The following is a 17626-nucleotide window of genomic DNA, read 5'->3' as shown; positions in this document are numbered from 1 at the left end:
GATTTCTCCGGAGGCATGGACTGTATATTCCATGGAATTCTCCAGGCCAGGATACTGGAGTGGGTAGATATTCCCTTTTCCAGGGAATCTTCCCAACCTGGGGATCAAACTCAGGTCTCCCACATTGCAGGGGAATTCTTTACCAGCTGGGCCACCAAGGAAGCCCAGAAATACTGGAGTGGGTAGCATATCCCTTCTCCAGCAGATCTTCCCAACCCAGGAATTGAACCGGGGTCTCTTCCATTGCAGGTGGGTTCTTTACCATCTGATCTACCAGGAAAGTCCTTATATTCAATCATACTTATCAAAAAATGACCGGGAACAAGCCACCCATTTGAAAAGAGTGATACAACAATCTGCTAAATCCAGATTTAGCACAAGTTTTTCTAAATGCATATTGGAATACCCTCTGAGGATTTTCATTTGAGGTATGCATAATAAGAAATGAAATAATGGTATCAGGAATTCAAGGGGGCATAAAACATACATCAAAATATAGACTGATGACCATGTTTGTTCAGTGTATTAGAGCAATAATAAAATTTGAAAATGTTCTCCAAAATGGAAAGCCTAACACAAAATATAAGAAGTATAGAGTTACATTTTAAAATATCACTGTTTACTAAGGGTAAGTTCTAAAATTTTAAACAGTCATTCAATAATGCAGTGATCTCAAAACTAAGTACCAAGCATTAGGCTAGGCACTTGGAAAGCAACACAGACTCCTGTTCTCACGGAATTTGTAGTCTAGTTAGGGAGACAGAGAAGTAACTTTAATGCAGTATCAAGTGGAGAAAACGTGGGTTCGATCCCTGGGTTAGGAAGATCCTCTAGAGGAGGAAATGGCTACCCATTTCAATATTCTTGCTTGGAGAATCCCATGGACAGAGGACACTGTTGGGCTACAGTTCATGCAATTGCAAAGAGTAGGAGACAACACAGCAACTCAGCAAGGACACACGCAAATGCTAAGATTAAAAAGATAGAATGTTCTGTTGGGACATATGAGAGAGGCATCACATTCATTACTGAGGGAACAAGATCAACTAAAGAATAGAAGGAAAGGAATTAGGAGGGAGCTGGTAACACAGGGGTGAGGTGAGAATGGTAAAATGAACAGATTATGAGAAGGCTTGGAAGTAAAAAAAAAAAAAAAAAAAAACACCTATAGAATAATGGAAGATATTCAAGAAGTCCTATGTGGCTCTTGGAGAGAGTGAAAAGGCAAAAGGAGAGAAGAAATAAATTGTTATCATCCTCATCATCACCACTACTTTAGCCTGTAGAGAAATATTTGAGTAAGTATAAAGCAATCATTTGCATCAAGCCAGAAACCTGAAGATCCTCCTTAAAACCCCACATTCAGGGGCTTCCATGGCAGTCCAGTGGTTGAGACTTGCCTTCCCATGCCATGAGTGTGGGTTTGATCCCTGGTCGGAGAAGGCAATGGTACCCCACTCCAGTACTTTTGCCTGGAAAATCCCATGGATGGAGGAGCCTGGTGGGCTGCAGTCCATGGGGTCGCTAGAGTCAGACACGACTGAGCGACTTCACTTTGACTTTTCACTTTCATGCATTGGAGAAGGAAATGGCAACCCACTCCAGTGTTCTTGCCTGGAGAATCCCAGGGACGGGAAAGCCTGGTGGGCTGCCGTCTATGGGGTCGCACAGAGTCGGACACGACTGAAGCGACTTAGCAGCAGTAGCATGCAAGAGGCATGGGTTCCAACCCTGGTTGGGGAACTATATGATGTGTAGTATGGCCAAGAAATTTTTTAAAATGTAAAATATGCAAAACACATGGAGGAAAAAATTTCTCCAGCTTAACTGAAAATTCTTCCTTGTATATCCCATGGCATGTAAATCAATCATAGACATGAAGGTGCATCTGGTGCCAGTCTCATTGACAGGGAAGTGCTTGCTTCCTGATACAGATGGCCCAAGATCTCCTTATGATGATTTCTTTAACTCCCTCCCTCTCTTCTGGATTCTTTCTCTTTGTCTGCCTACCTCCTTTTCACACACACACACACACAAACACATATACATTCACTTAGGCACCCATACACATGCATGTCTGGCCAAACAATGAGGCATTTTGATCAACTAATTTATGATATCATAATGAGGCACTGCATGCACTACATACACTACACTTGAGAAACCTACATGCAGGTCAGGAAGCAACAGTTAGAACTGGACATGGAACAACAGACTGGTTCCAAATAGGAAAAGGAAGTACATCAAGGCTGTATATTGTCACCCTGCTCATTTAATTTATATGCAGAGTACATCATGAGATACGTTGGGCTGGAAGAAGCACAAGCTGCAATCAAGACTGCTGGGAGAAATCTCAATAACCTCAGATATGCAGATGACACCACCCTTATGGCAGAAGGTGAAGAGGAACTCAAAAGCCTCTTGATGAAAGTGAAAGAGGAGAGTGAAAAAGTTGGCTTAAAACTCAACATTCAGTAAATAATAATCTTAAAATGGGTTAATAATCATACCTGACATATAAGAATAGAAATTAACATGATCTAATATATTTAAAGTGCTTAGAAAAATGTTATATTGTATTAAGTGTTGGCTACATTTGAACAAGGATAATGGCAGTGATGCTGGGGAACAGATGACCAATATGAGGTTATGTTTAGAAAGTGTGAGATATTTGGAAATTTATTGGTTATAAAGGAGAATAAATCTGGGTCTTTCTTTGATGTGCACCATTTTAATGTCTTTATTAAATTTGTTGCAATATTGATTCTGTTATATGTTTTGGACTTTTAGCCCTGGGGCATGTGGGATCTTAGTTCCCTGCTGCTACTGCAAGCATGGAGTGTTAACCAGTGGACTCCAGAGAAGCCCCTACACTACATTATGATAAATATTGTAGCATAAATTTGAGGCATTTCAAATAATCTTTTGAAATAGTAATACATAATGATTTCTTTTGAAATAATACTTCTTTTAAAGATGAATTAAAATAATTATATAGAAACAAAGGGAACTAAGGCTTAGACTACATTTTATTTATATACAAACATAGAAATAAGCAGAAACTGACAAATATATCTATTTATGTAAAGAGGAACTGCTGTATTTTTTATTTTTATCAAACTTGCTGACAACATTTAAAGCAATGGAATGTTTCAGATACCCTACTTGGTCATGTAACATCATTAATGTGTATGCTGAATAGAAGATTCAAAAAGAACATGGTTGTTAAGAGATCATACATGCTTGCTTGCTAGGTTGCTTCAGTCATGTCCAACTCTTTGTGACTCTATGGATTCTCACCTGCCAGGTTCCTCTGTCCATGGAATTCTCCAGGCAAGAGTACTGGAGTGAGTTGTCATGCCCTCCAGTAGGGGATCTTCCCGACCCAGGGATCGAGCCTACATCTCATAGGTCTCCGGCATTGGCAGGCAGGCTCTTTGGCAAGTGCCATTGAATCTGTGTCTGTTAGCTCTCCTGCATTGGCAAGCGCCACCTGGGAAATCCAATTATGTGTATAAATATATGCATTTATATACAAAGTTCTGTCCTATGTACTTTACATATATTACTTTATCAAATCTTCACAACTCCATGAATTAGGTACTAATATATTATACTTCCACGAGAAGAAACTAGAGAGTTGAATCACACAGCCCGTAAAAGGAATGCCCAAGACTTTTCCCTGTCCTTGACCTCTGCTGTCTCATTCAGTGTGCCAATTTCTTTCTTTTTCTTTTTTTCCTGTTGGATCATTATTTCAAATCTCTGTATATCTCCTGGAATAATTCCTAAAGCAAGGAACAGAAATAATATACTTGAACAAATAACAAATTCTGGAAAGGGTGTAGAGAAAAGGGAACCCCCTTAAACTGTGGCAAGGATGTATATTGGTGTAACCACTATGGAAAACAGTGTGGAGGTTCCTCAGGAAATCAAAAATTGAGTTGCCATGTTATCCAGCAATCCCACTCCTTGGCATATCCTGGACAAAACTATAATTCAAAAAGATACATGCACTACTATGTTCATAGCAGCAATATTTTCAATAGCTAAACATGGAAACAATCTAAATGTTTATTGACAGATGAATGGATAAAGAAGATGTGGAACTTATATACAATGGAATACTACTCAGCCATAAAAAAGCACAATAATGCCATTTATAGCAACGTGGATACAACAAAAGATTATCATACTAAGTGAAATAAGTCAGAGAAAGACACATACTGTATGATATCACTTATATGTGGAATCTAAGATATGGCATGAAAAAACCTAACTCGAAACAGAAACAAACTTACAAATACAGAGATCAGACTTATGGTTGCCAAGGAGAAAAGACTAGGGTAGATGTGCACTGGGAATATGGGGTTGGCAGATGGAAACTATTACATTTAGAATGGAAAAACACAGAGAACTATGTCCAATCTCCTGGGATAAAACAAAATGGTAAAGCGTATTAAGAAGAATGTATATATGTGTAAAAAGGGATATGTATGTGTAAAAAGAGATAAAACAAAATGGTAAAGAGTATTGAAAAGAATGTATATATGTGTAAAACTGAATCACTTTGCTTTATAGCAGAGATTGACTCAACATTGTAATTTGATAAAAAAAATAAATGATATATTTGATGTTTCATGGGAGATGTAGCAATCAATAAAAATCAAAGTTGCCAATTATGCTAGATTTTCTATGGAGTATTTTTTAAAGCTTACTACTGTAATAGAAATGTTCATTTAGTTTAACAGAATTTGAGAAGTTTCAGAGAAATTAAGTTTTAGTGAGGTAGTGAGGTTACTTGGATAGTGAGGCATAAATTAAGTTTTAGTTAGCTGGTAGTGAGGTTACTTGGTTAAGTGTTGAAGGTCACTTTAAAATAGTTTGCAAATTCAGTCTTATGGACTCTGTGGGAGAGGGAGAAGGTGGGGAGATTTGGGAGAATGGCATTGAAACATGTATAATATCATGTATGAAACGAGTCGCCAGTCCAGGTTCGATGCACGATACTGGATGCTTGGGGCTGGTGCACTGAGACGACCCAGAGGGAGGGTAGGGGAGGGAGGAGGGAGGAGGGTTCAGGATGGGGAACACATGTATACCTGTGGCGGATTCATTTTGATATTTGGCAAAACTAATACAATATTGTAAAGTTTAAAAATAAAATAAAATTAAAAAAAATAAAATACATAAACAACATCTTATTGTATCCAACAGGAAACTATATTAGATATTCTATAATAAATCATAGTGAAAAGAATATATATATGGAATATATATATGTGTATAAAACTGAATCACTTTGCTGTATAAACTAACACAACATTGTAAACCAACCATACTTCAATAAAAATATAATTAAATAAAAAAATAAAAAAAACCGGAAAAAAATAGTTTGCAAGAGAAGTAAAAATATACATGATACTGTTCTTTCTGACTGAAAAGAAACTACAGCATTAAGTTTTATTCTAAAACGCATTAAAGAAGATTGTGATTTAATAGATGTTTTCTTTTATTGTTAGTTTTCCTTAATGAAAGTGCATTCTCTTCCTTAGATATTGACCTGATCTTAGTATCAATTAAAGTTAAGATGACAGCCAGCTCATTCATTTAAAGAGATTCCAGTTAGATCTTGTAAAAGTGAAAGTGTCAGTGTCCCAGTCATGTCCAACTCTTGGCGACCCCAAGGACTGTATCCTGCCAGGCTCATCTGTTCATGAAATTCTCCAGGCAAGAATACTGGAGTGGGTTGGCATTTCCTTCTCCAGGGGATTTTCCCCACCCAGCGACCGAATCCAGGTTTCCTACATTGCAGGTGGATTCTTTCCCATCTGAGCCACTAGGGAAGCAGATTTTGTGGGAAAATGTTACTGATATATCTTCAATGTTAGTTTAATGAAAGCAATTTAGAAATCTGTGAAATGGAAAGCAATAACTAATATTAGTGATAATTCACATCTCTGTGCATGATAAGACAAAACTATAAATTAATAGAATATTTAAAAACCCCCTCCCCCAAATAATTTTCATTTCATTAAAGCTGTAAATCTTTCAAACACTCAGAATTATTTCACTTCTACTTCTACATGGTGCTCTAATATGAACTATTTGAACAAATCATAAGTTCATATGCACAAATAGTAATTTCATCAATTCCAGTAGGTTTTTGTAAATTTGTAAATCTCTATCTTCAGATAAGTAGGATAACATTTTCCCTATTTCTTTGTTTTTCATTTTATTTGCACTTTCCTCACTTTAATTTCCTCCTCTAATCACTAAAGAAGAAGATTTATTTTCTTCTTTGTCCAATTAACCTCCTGATAAACTGTAAGTCTCTAATAGGCTTTATCTTACAGTCACTCCATTTAGCTTGCTGCTATATACTCTGCTTTTTGCCAAAAACTGATGGCCCTAACATTCTCCTATGCTTCCTTAGCCTTTTTAAAGTAATACAGGAGACATAAAGTGCTTGGTCAGCCTGTTAAACCAGGACATCAATTTTTTAACAGTCAATAATGAAATAGGCTGACTCTGCAAAGAAACTATAAGGAACTGCCCTGCTAACCCTTGCCCAGTTCATCTGCATTTATTGATGATAACACATTATTTCATACCATGTTCCTGGAGAGGAGTAGAGTAACACTGGTGCTCCATTTTTAGGTGATAGAATTAAATGTTCTATAAGCCAAATAATAAGTAGTGAGTTCATTATTCTATCATCAATGACCCCCTTAACCTTCTCACTCCACAAGCATAAATTATATTTAATCATCAGTGTTCAGGTTGTTATGCAAATTAATTAGTAATATAAATGTCCATTGGTGTAAATTTTCTATTACTCTTACACTTAATCATATCAGAATTATTGAGACAAGGATAAATAATTTGCTACTCCAATGCTAAGCAGGTTTCTAAAATTAGGTTACAAATATCTTCCAAGATAGGCATTATGTATGAAAATGAAAATATGTCAGAAACTAATCTTTAAATAAAACGATTAGGAATAAAACCATCTCTAAAATATTTTGTTGAATTGTGATAACACATCATACAGGCCAATTTGTATTCAAATCAATATTCTCTCTCAAAGACACCACAAGTTAAGTGAGGCAATTGGCCTCCACTGAATCATTCTTTTTTTTTTTTGTTTTTGTTTTTTTTTTTTAATTTAATTTTATTTTTAAACTTTACATAATTGTATTAGTTTTGCCAAATATCAAAATGAATCTGCCACAGGTATACATGTGTTCCCCATCCTGAACCCTCCTCCCTCCTCCCTCCCCATACCATCCCTCTGGGTCGTCCCAGTGCACTAGCCCCAAGCATCCAGTATCGTGTATCGAACCTGGACTGGCAACTCGTTTCTTACATGATATTTTACATGTTTCAATGTCATTCTCCCAAATCTTCCCACCCTCTCCCTCTCCCACAGAGTCCATAAGACTGTTCTATACATCAGTGTCTCTTTTGCTGTCTCATACACCAGGTTATTGTTACCATCTTCCTAAATTCCATATATATGCGTTAGTATACTGTATTTATGTTTTTCCTTCTGGCTTACTTCACTCTGTAAAATAGGCTCCAGTTTCATCCACCTCATTAGAACTGATTCAAATGTATTCTTTTTAATGGCTGAGTAATACTCCATTGTGTATATGTACCACTGCTTTCTTATCCATTCATCTGCTGATGGACATCTAGCTTGCTTCCATGTCCTGGCTATTATAAACAGTGCTGCGATGAACATTGGGGTACACGTGTCTCTTTCCCTTCTGGTTTCCTCAGTGTGTATGCCCAGCAGTGGCATTGCTGGATCATAAGGCAGTTCTATTTGCAATTTTTTAAGGAATCTCCACACTGTTCTCCATAGTGGCTGTACTAGTTTGCATTCCCACCAACAGTGTAAGAGGGTTCCCTTTTCTCCACACCCTCTCCAGCATTTATTATTTGTAGACTTTTGGATCGCAGCCATTCTGACTGGTGTGAAATGGTACCTCATAGTGGTTTTGATTTGCATTTCTCTGATAATGAGTGATGTTGAGCATCTTTTCATGTGTTTGTTAGCCATCTGTATGTCTTCTTTGGAGAAATGTCTGTTTAGTTCTTTGGCCCATTTTTTGATTGGGTCGTTTATTTTTCTGGAGTTGAGCTGTAGGAGTTGCTTGTATATTTTTGAGATTAGTTGTTTGTCAGTTGCTTCATTTGCTATTATTTTCTCCCATTCTGAAGGCTGTCTTTTCACCTTGCTAATAGTTTCCTTTGATGTGCAGAAGCTTTTATACTCCATCAGTTATCTAGATGGTTCAAACTCTTCATAAAACTTTCTTTAAAAAATTTAAAATTTGTGATATTTGTTTTATTTAGTTGTGAATTAAATATTGATATTTTTCTCTTTGTTTGCAATGAATGTTGACTTTAAATAATAATAATTAAAGTTATTAAATTTTCATTTTCAAACTTTCTGTTTTTTTTTTTTTTTTTTCAGCCATGCTGCATGGTCTGCAAGGGATCTTAGTTTCCTGACTGGGGATGGAACCTGGGCCACCACAGGTGAAAAGCACCAAGTAGTAATCACTGGTGAATGCTTGGTTGCTTCAGTTGTGTCCCATTCTTTTCGACCCTATAGACTGTAACCTGCCAGACTCCTCGGTCCACAGGATTCTCCAGGCAAGAATACTGGAGTGGGTTGCCATGCCCTCCTCCAGAGTATCTTCCAGACCCAGGGATGGTACCTGTATCTCTTACATCTCCTGCACTGGCAGGCAGGTTCTTTACCACTAAGGCCACCTGGAAAACCCTAGTAACCACTGGACCACCAGGGAATTCCCCTTTCCTGCCTTTTCTTGTGCATTTATCTTAGTCACTAGGTAGTCTTTGGGATTCCCTGATAGCTCAGTTGGTAAAGAATCTGCCTGCAATGCGGGAGACCTGGGTTCGATCCCTGGGTTGTGAAGATCCCCTGGAGAAGGGAAAGGCTACCCACTCCAGTATTCTGGCCTGGAGAATTTCATGGATTCTCCATGGGGTCGCAAAGAGTCAGACATGACTGAGCCACTTTCACTTTCACATAGTCATTTAGCAAAGGAAAAAAAATAAGCAAGTGTCTACTTTGAAATATACTGAAGCTATCCTTGAGACAAGTATAGAAAATTTACACCAATGGACATTTATATTACTAATTAATTTGCATAACAACCTGAACACTGATGATTAAATATTATTTATGCTTGTGGAGTGAGAAGGTTAAGGGGGTCATCCTATCAAGCTTTTATAAAGAATAATAATCTTTCCTTGATTTTTGTACACTCTGGTCCCTGTGAGTGACACATGAAGTATGTTCCTTGGCAGAGAGAAACAGAAAATAAAACGTGGATAGAGGAAAAACATCTGTACAGAATATTCACTCACGTGATGCCTTAATTGGCCCCACTAAATCTGATTGCTTTCCTTTGGAATGATTTCTCCTCAAAATACTTTTCTCCTTTGACTTCTATGACAATATACTCTCCTGCTTTCAAATTCCTTCCGTTTAGTCTCTTACTCTGTTTCCATCTTCCAGATCAGATCAGATCAGATCAGTTGCTCAGTCGTGTCCGACTCTTTGCGACCCCATGAATCGCAGCACGCCAGGCCTCCCTGTCCATCACCAACTCCCAGAGTTCACTCAGACTCACGTCCATCGAGTCAGTGATGCCATCCAGCCATCTCATCCTCTGTCGTCCCCTTCTCCTCTTGCCCCTAATCCCTCCCAGCATCAGTCTTTTCCAATGAGTCAAGTCTTCGCATGAGGTGGCCAAAGTATTGGAGTTTCAGCTTTAGCATCATTCCTTCCAAAGAAATCCCAGGGCTGATCTCCTTCAGAATGGACTGGTTGGATCCCCTTGCAGTCCAAGGGACTCTTAATCTTCCAACTACCCTTTAAATGTGGGTGTATTTCAGCACTACAGCATAATACCTTCACTCTGTCCACTGCCCATTCCCTTGTTGTTGCTCAATCGTTCAGTCATGTCCAACTCTTTGCAACCCCACGGATTGTAACGCGCCAGGCTTCCATGTCCTTCACTATCTCCCAGAGCTTGCACACTCTAGGACATCCATAATTCATCCTTCATATGCCTTTAGTTATCATTCAAATATTAGCAACTCTCATATTGACATTTTCTGACAGCATTTACCCCAAACACATGTTCACATTCCCTTGCCATCTCCAACTCCTCATGTCTAAAACTGAGCTCCCCTAGATGTGATATTTGAACACTGTTCATGCTGTTAAGAAATGGTACAATCATTTGCATCAAGCCAGAAACCTGAAGATCCTCCTTAAAACCCCACATTCAGGGGCTTCCATGGCAGTCCAGTGGTTGAGACTTGCCTTCCCATGCTGTGAGTGTGGGTTTGATCCCTGGTCGGAGAAGGCAATGGTACCCCACTCCAGTACTTTTGCCTGGAAAATCCCATGGACGGAGGAGCCTGGTAGGCTGCAGTTCATGAGGTCGCTAGAGTCGGACACGACTTCACTTTCACTTTCACTTTTCACTTTCATGCATTGGAGAAGGAAATGGCAACCCACTCCAGTGTTCTTGCCTGGAGAATCCCAGGGATGGGGAAGCCTGGTGGGCTGCCGTCTATGGGGTCGCACAGAGTCGGACACGACTGAAGCGACTTAGCAGGAGTAGCAACAGGGAACTAAGATCCCCACATGCCCCAGGGCTAAAAGTCCAAAACATGTAACAGAATCAATATTGCAACAAATTTAATAAAGACATTAAAAATGGTGCACATCAAAGAAAGACCCAGATTTATTTTCCTTTATATCCAATAAATTTCCAAATATCTCACACTTTCTAAACATAACCTCTTATTGGTCATCTGTTCCCCAGCATCACTGCCATCATGCTTGTTCAAATGTAGCCAACACTTAATACAATATAACATTTTTCTAAGCACTTTAAATATATTAGATCATGTTAATCTCTATTCTTATATGTCAGGTATGATTATTAACCCATTTTAAGATTATTATTTACTGAATTTGAACCAGATAGTTGGTTTCATATACAAGAATAACAATTTATTACAGTTCAAACTAATTGTTCAATTGTCTTAAGGATTAATTGTAATATTATTAATGTGTTTACATGGTCTCTGATCTGTCTCCAGCTGACCACTCCTAGTCATCTCATGTTATTCTCTCTTGTTTCTTTCTAAACCTTAGCTGCAACACAAAATTTTAATGTTATTTTCTCTCTACTATTGGCTTTTGCCTATAGAAGTTGTTCTGCCTGGTATATATATATATTTTTTTTTTTCTAATTTTATTTTATTTTTAAACTTTACATAATTGTATTAGTTTTGCCAAATATCAAAATGAATCCACCACATCTTTTTACTTCATTTGCCTGTTTATTCCTTTAGTCTTAGGTATTTTTACTGAATTCTCACTTCATTAGTGTTATCTGTTTAACTACAATAAATTCCTTTGAAAGCAAGAGTCATATGTGACTTATATCTAAATCTCTGTCTTTAACATTATGACTGGCACATTATAGGCAATCAAAAACATATGTATTGATTGAAATACTTCGTGTCAGTTTTATTCCTGTAAGCTTATATTTATTGTTTTTGATGTGTGTGTGTGTGTGTGTGTGTGTGCATGCACGTGTACACGCTTAGCCATATCTGATTCTTCGCAACCCCAAGGACTGTAGCCTGCCAGGTTCCACCGTCCATGGGATTTTCCAGGCAAGAATACTGGAATGGGTTGGCATTTCCTTCTCCAGGGGATCTTCCTGACCCAAGGATTGAACTGGGGTCTCCTGTGTCCCATGCGTTAGCAGGTGGATTCTTAATCACTGTGCCACCTGGGAAACCCTGTGGTTGTGATTTAGTCACTAAGTCATGTCCAATTCTTTGAGATCCTGTGAACTGTAGCCCAGCAGGCTCCTTTGACCATTGCATTTTTCAGGCAAGAATACTGAACTGGGTTGTCATTTTCTTTGCCAGGGAAGCCTTTCTGTTGTATAAAAAAGATTCTTAATGCAATTGTATAGAATACGAAGTTGAGATGCAGTGAGATTTAATTACTTGACCAAAATTATATACTTAATAAACATCAGAACTCAAAATCAAACCCAGGTCATCTGAGTCCAAATTCATGAATATTCAGCAGTATTTTACATTTCTGACCAATTACAGAAACAAGACCTATATAAGCTAACACATTTGGTTAGAAATTACAAACAACATTGATAAAGTTATGGATTTAATTCTTGTTATGGATTTAATTCTTGTAGTCTTCTCATTAAAGACAACTTGCAGTACAGTTTTTGACAGTACTACTAAATTGCAATTGATATTTGTCACAGGTCAGATCCTAATAGATAAAACAAATTGTTCACTACTAACAAGAAATGTACTAAGTGTATTAAGTCACCTGGGAGCTATATCAGATATAGTATCAGAAGAACAGCACAGTTAAGAATTTATGTCTCAGTATGATACAGTTTTATATTTATACCACCTTAATTTTATTTTTTTAAGTATGTGTATTTGCATGTGTGTGCACCTTAAAACTACAGGAATATTCAGAAATATATATTCTAGTGAAAAGAAGTATTTGAATACATAATCACTTTTGTTTTTTTAATATCCAAATATATTTTAAACTTGGGACAGTGTAAACATCAGATAAATGTACCAGTGCCAAGATAAAACAACTGTAATTCATATATACTAATTATTCTACTCACAATTTAATTAGAGCATAAGTAAATCTGTGTTTTCTTGCCACCTTGTTTATTTTTCTTACAAATGTGTCATTTTTAACTATCTAGTTTATTTTAATTTCATGACATACATAAGCATATAAACAGATGTCAACACTATGAGCCATTAGGAAAATGCAAATTCTAACTAGAATGATTAACCATTATACATGTATTAGAATATATAATATTTTTAAAAGACTATAAAATTAATAAACAGAAATCTCACTTAAGTAGAGTCTGGAAACCAGGGGGTCTCACACCCTAGAATATTAGAGCCTAATAGGAGGAAGGAAAATTCCTTTTTTTCCCGTTTTCTAGAGCCTTCTCAACTTCTTTTTGCTTCTCTAAAGGTATTTACATTCCTTTGCTGTGAGGGGACTTGCACATGACTTGCCATAGTTGCAGACCCAAAGTGGCAGTTGTCTGCTGATCCTGAATAAAAATTCATCTTTGCTGGAGAAATATCTGACAGTCTATTTATTTCAGGACAACAAAACTAACCACATCAAATGTTGACAAATATTTAGATCAACCTGATTTCTCCTTTGCTATTGGAATATAAAAAGGTACAGCTTCAGAAAATAGTTTGGGAATTTATATCTTCCACATGATCTAGACATTCTACTACTGAATATTTGCTCAGGAGAAAGACTATGTTATTATAAGGACTTGTATACCTATGTTTGACTTCCCTGGTGGCTCAGACGATAAAGCATCTGTCTACGATGCGGGAGACCCAGGTTTGATCCCTGGGTGAGGAAGACCTCCTGGAGAAGGAAATGGCAACCAACTCCAGTATTCTTGCCTGGAAAATCCCATGGATGGAGGAGCCTGGTAGGTTACAGTCCATGGGGTCGCAAAGAGTAGGACACGACTGAGCTTTCACTTTCACTTTCATACCTATGTTTATAGCAACACTATTGCTATAAATCAAAAACTGAAAATACTCCAAATTACCATCAGCAAGTGAATGATAAACAAGCTGTAGTATATCTTTACAATAAAATAGCCCTCAGCAATAAAAAGGATAAACTTTATATAGACAATTATATGGATGAATCTCAAAATAATTATGCTGAATAAAATGTCAGACAAAAACAGTAAGTACTGTGTGATTCCACTTGTATAACATTCTAGAAAATGTTAACTAATTGATAGTGATAGAAAACAGCTGCATAAAAGTGATGGAATAGAGATGGTTATGCGAAGGGACAATATGGGATGTTACAGGGGCAAGAAGTAACTTTTGGCAATGATGAATTTGTTAATTTTTCTTCACTGTGGCAATAATTTCACAGATACACATAGGTCAAAACTTATCAAATTGTATCTATACAATTTAAGTATGTGCAGTTTGCTTTAGTCCATTATATTTTATTAAAGCTGATTAAAGCTGTTAAAAAAGAGAAAATTATGTTTTATTCTAAACAGAAGTTAAGGGACTTCTCTGGGAGAAATATCAATAACCTCAGATATGCAGATGACACCACCCTTATGGCAGAAAGTGAAGAGGAACTAAAAAACCTCTTGATGAAAGTGAAAGTGGAGAGTGAAAAAGTTGGCTTAAAGCTCAACACTCAGAAAACTAAGATCATGGCATCCAGTGCCACCACTTCATGGGAAATAGATGGGGAAACAGTGGAAACAGTGTCACACTTTATTTTTTGGGGGCTCCAAAATCACTGCAAATGGTGATTGCAGCCATGAAATTAAAAGATTCTTACTCCTTGGAAGGAAAGTTATGACCAACCTAGATAGCATATTCAAAAGCAGAGATATTACTTTGCCAGCAAAGGTCCGTCTAGTCAAGGTATGGTTTTTCCAGTAGTCATGTATGGATGTGAGAGTTGGACTGTGAAGAAGGCTGAGCGCCGAAGCATTGATGCTTTTGAGCTGTGGTGTTGGAGAAGGCTCCTGAGAGTCCCTTGGACTGAAAGGAGATCCAACCAGTCCATTCTGAAGGAGATCAGCCCTGGGATTTCTTTGGAAGGAATGATGCTAAAGCTGAAACTCCAGTACTCTGGCCACCTCATGCGAAGAGTTGACTCATTGGAAAAGACTCTGATGCTGGGAGGGATTGGGGGCAGGAGGAGAAGGGGACGGCAGAGGATGAGATGGCATCACTAACTTGATGGACGGACATGAGTCTGAGTGAACTCCGGGAGTTGGTGATAGACAGGGAGGCCTGGCAGGCTGCGATTCATGGGATCGCAAACAGTCTGACACGACTGAGTGACTGAATTGGTGGTCCAGTTGGAGAAGGAAATGGCAACCCATTCCAGTACTCTTGCCTGGAAAATTTCATGGATGGAGGAGCCTGGTAGGCTCCAGTCCATGGGGTCGCAAAGAGTCAGACACGACTGAGCAATTTCACTTTCTGGTGATCCAATGGTTAAGACCTTGTGCTCCCCATGGAGGGAGCCTGGGTTCGATCTCTGGTCAGGGAACTAAGATTCTGTATGCCACAACCAAAAAGGTCTTGCATATCACAAATAATACCTGGTGCAGCCAAATAAATAAATAAGCAAATACTTCCAACAAAGCAAAAAAAAGACATTTGGAAGGCCTAATATAGTGGTTCATGAGTATACAAGCAAGAAAAACACGACATTAAATATAAGTAAAACTGTCACCATTCTCACCAAACATGGTTGTGTATGTAGGGAACACTATAAAACTTATAAAAACCTATAACTATTAATAAATTAATCTAGCAATGTCACTATAAAAATAATATATTTGTCTATGATAATCATAAATAGTTTGAAATTAAATTTAAAATTAATTGAATTTAAAAATAACTAAGTATATTCCACCAATTATTATGAATAAATTTAACAAAAGTTATGTAAGACCTAAGCACTATGAAACATTAAGGAAATTGAAAGAAACTTAAATCAATAGAAACAGGTACAAGCTCATGGAGCTATTCTACAGATTCAGTGCAATCTCAGTTAAAATCCCACAGGCTTTTAAAAATATATTGGCAAATTGCTTCTCAAGTTAATATTGAAATGCAAAGGATCTAAATACCTAGAAAAGAAAAAAAGCTTAAGAGTGAAAACAAAGTTGAAGGACTCTCAATATATGAATTCAAAATTCACTATAAAGCTATAGTAATCAAGATAGTGTAATATTGGTTAAAAGCTAGCCACATAAATTACTGAAACAGAATGAAGAGTCCAGGAATAGAATCACATCTATACAGTTAATCTTGAACCAAAGCATTAATTCAATTTGACAAAAGGAGAATCCTTTTACTAAATAATTTTGTAATATTGGGTATCCATATGAACAAAAGAAGCTCTATCATGGCTATGCTTTGTATACAAAAATCAATTCTCATGTGCATAAATACAAAGTTAGAACTATACAGTTTTTTTAAAGAAAAACACAAGATGCTGCTTTCGTAGACTGGGTATAAGCAAAGATTTCGTAATATAAGACATAAAATCTACCAGTTAAAAAGGAAAAGAAAACGATTGGACTTCATCAGAATTAAAATGTTTTGCTCATCAAAAATACAATTAAGAAAATAAATCAGTAGACCAAAGCCAGGCAAAAGAATAATATCTAGAAAACATGAAGAGAAACTAAACTATCAAGTGAAAAACAATCTAATTAAAATATGTTATGGACATAAAAAGGCAATTAAAAAGAAAGATAAGTAAATAACCAATAAGCACACAGAACTACTTCTAACTTATCATGTTAACAGTCATCATGGAAATGCAAATCAAAATAATATTTAAATATCTTCTCATACTCAGTAAAAGGGCTTAAATCAAAATGAATGAAAACACAAAATATTGATGAGGATATTAAGCAACTTGAGTGTTCATACATTGTGGGGAGACATAAAAAATTGTATAACCACTTTGAAATACTCTTTAGTGTTTTTTTTTAAAATTTAAATACACATCATATGGCCAGTAATTCTTACTCCTATGAATTTATCCAATAAAAATAAAAATATCTGTCCTCAAAAAATCCTCTATAGGAATGTTCTAGGAGCCTTACTCATAGGCATAAAAATCTGGAATAAAGCCAAACGTCCTTCAAAAAAGGGGTTGTTTTACAATAATTGTAGCATATTCACCAAATGAACTATCATTCAGCAATAAAGGGAAACAATCTACTTCTGCATAGAAGAAACATGAATGAGCCACAGAAATATTAGGTTGAGTTAAAAAGTGAAGAATTCATTATGATTCTATTTATATAAAATTCTAGAACAAACAGAACTAAGTTATGGCAATTGAAATCAGAACAATGGTTACCCACAGGGTAAGGAAGCAGGAGAGAACTTTCTGATGTAGCAGAAATGTCCTGTATTTTTTTTTTTTTAGCAGTGTTTCAGGTGTATACAATTTTGCAAAATTAATCAAAATGAAACATCATAAATTTGTGAGAAAAAAAACAGAATATGTATAATACTACCTTGCTAAACATAAATGCAATAATCCCTACCAAAATATTAGGGAATGGAATGCAGTAACACATAAAGAAAATACAATATGATCAAATTGGGTTTAACATGGAAAAGTGAGTCAGAGTAATTCACCTTCTTAAGAGAAAGAAAGGAGTAGGAGAAGGGGGCAACAGAGGATGAGATGGTTGGATGGCATCACTGACTGAATGGACTTGAGTTGGAGCAAGCTAAGGGAGATAGTGAAGGACAGGGAAGCCTGGCCTGCTGCAGTCCATGGGGTTGCAAAGAGTCGGACATGACTTAGCAACTGAACAACAATCACATCCGTATACTAATAGGTAAAATAAATAATTTGATAAAATTCAATAACTTGATAAAATTAAATTTGCTAAAATTCAAATCAGTGATGAAGACTCAATATTTTTAA

Source organism: Bos indicus x Bos taurus, chromosome 28 (assembly GCF_003369695.1).
Source record: "Bos indicus x Bos taurus breed Angus x Brahman F1 hybrid chromosome 28, Bos_hybrid_MaternalHap_v2.0, whole genome shotgun sequence".
NCBI lineage: Eukaryota > Metazoa > Chordata > Mammalia > Artiodactyla > Bovidae > Bos > Bos indicus x Bos taurus.
Note: the sequence above shows the minus strand (reverse complement) of the source record.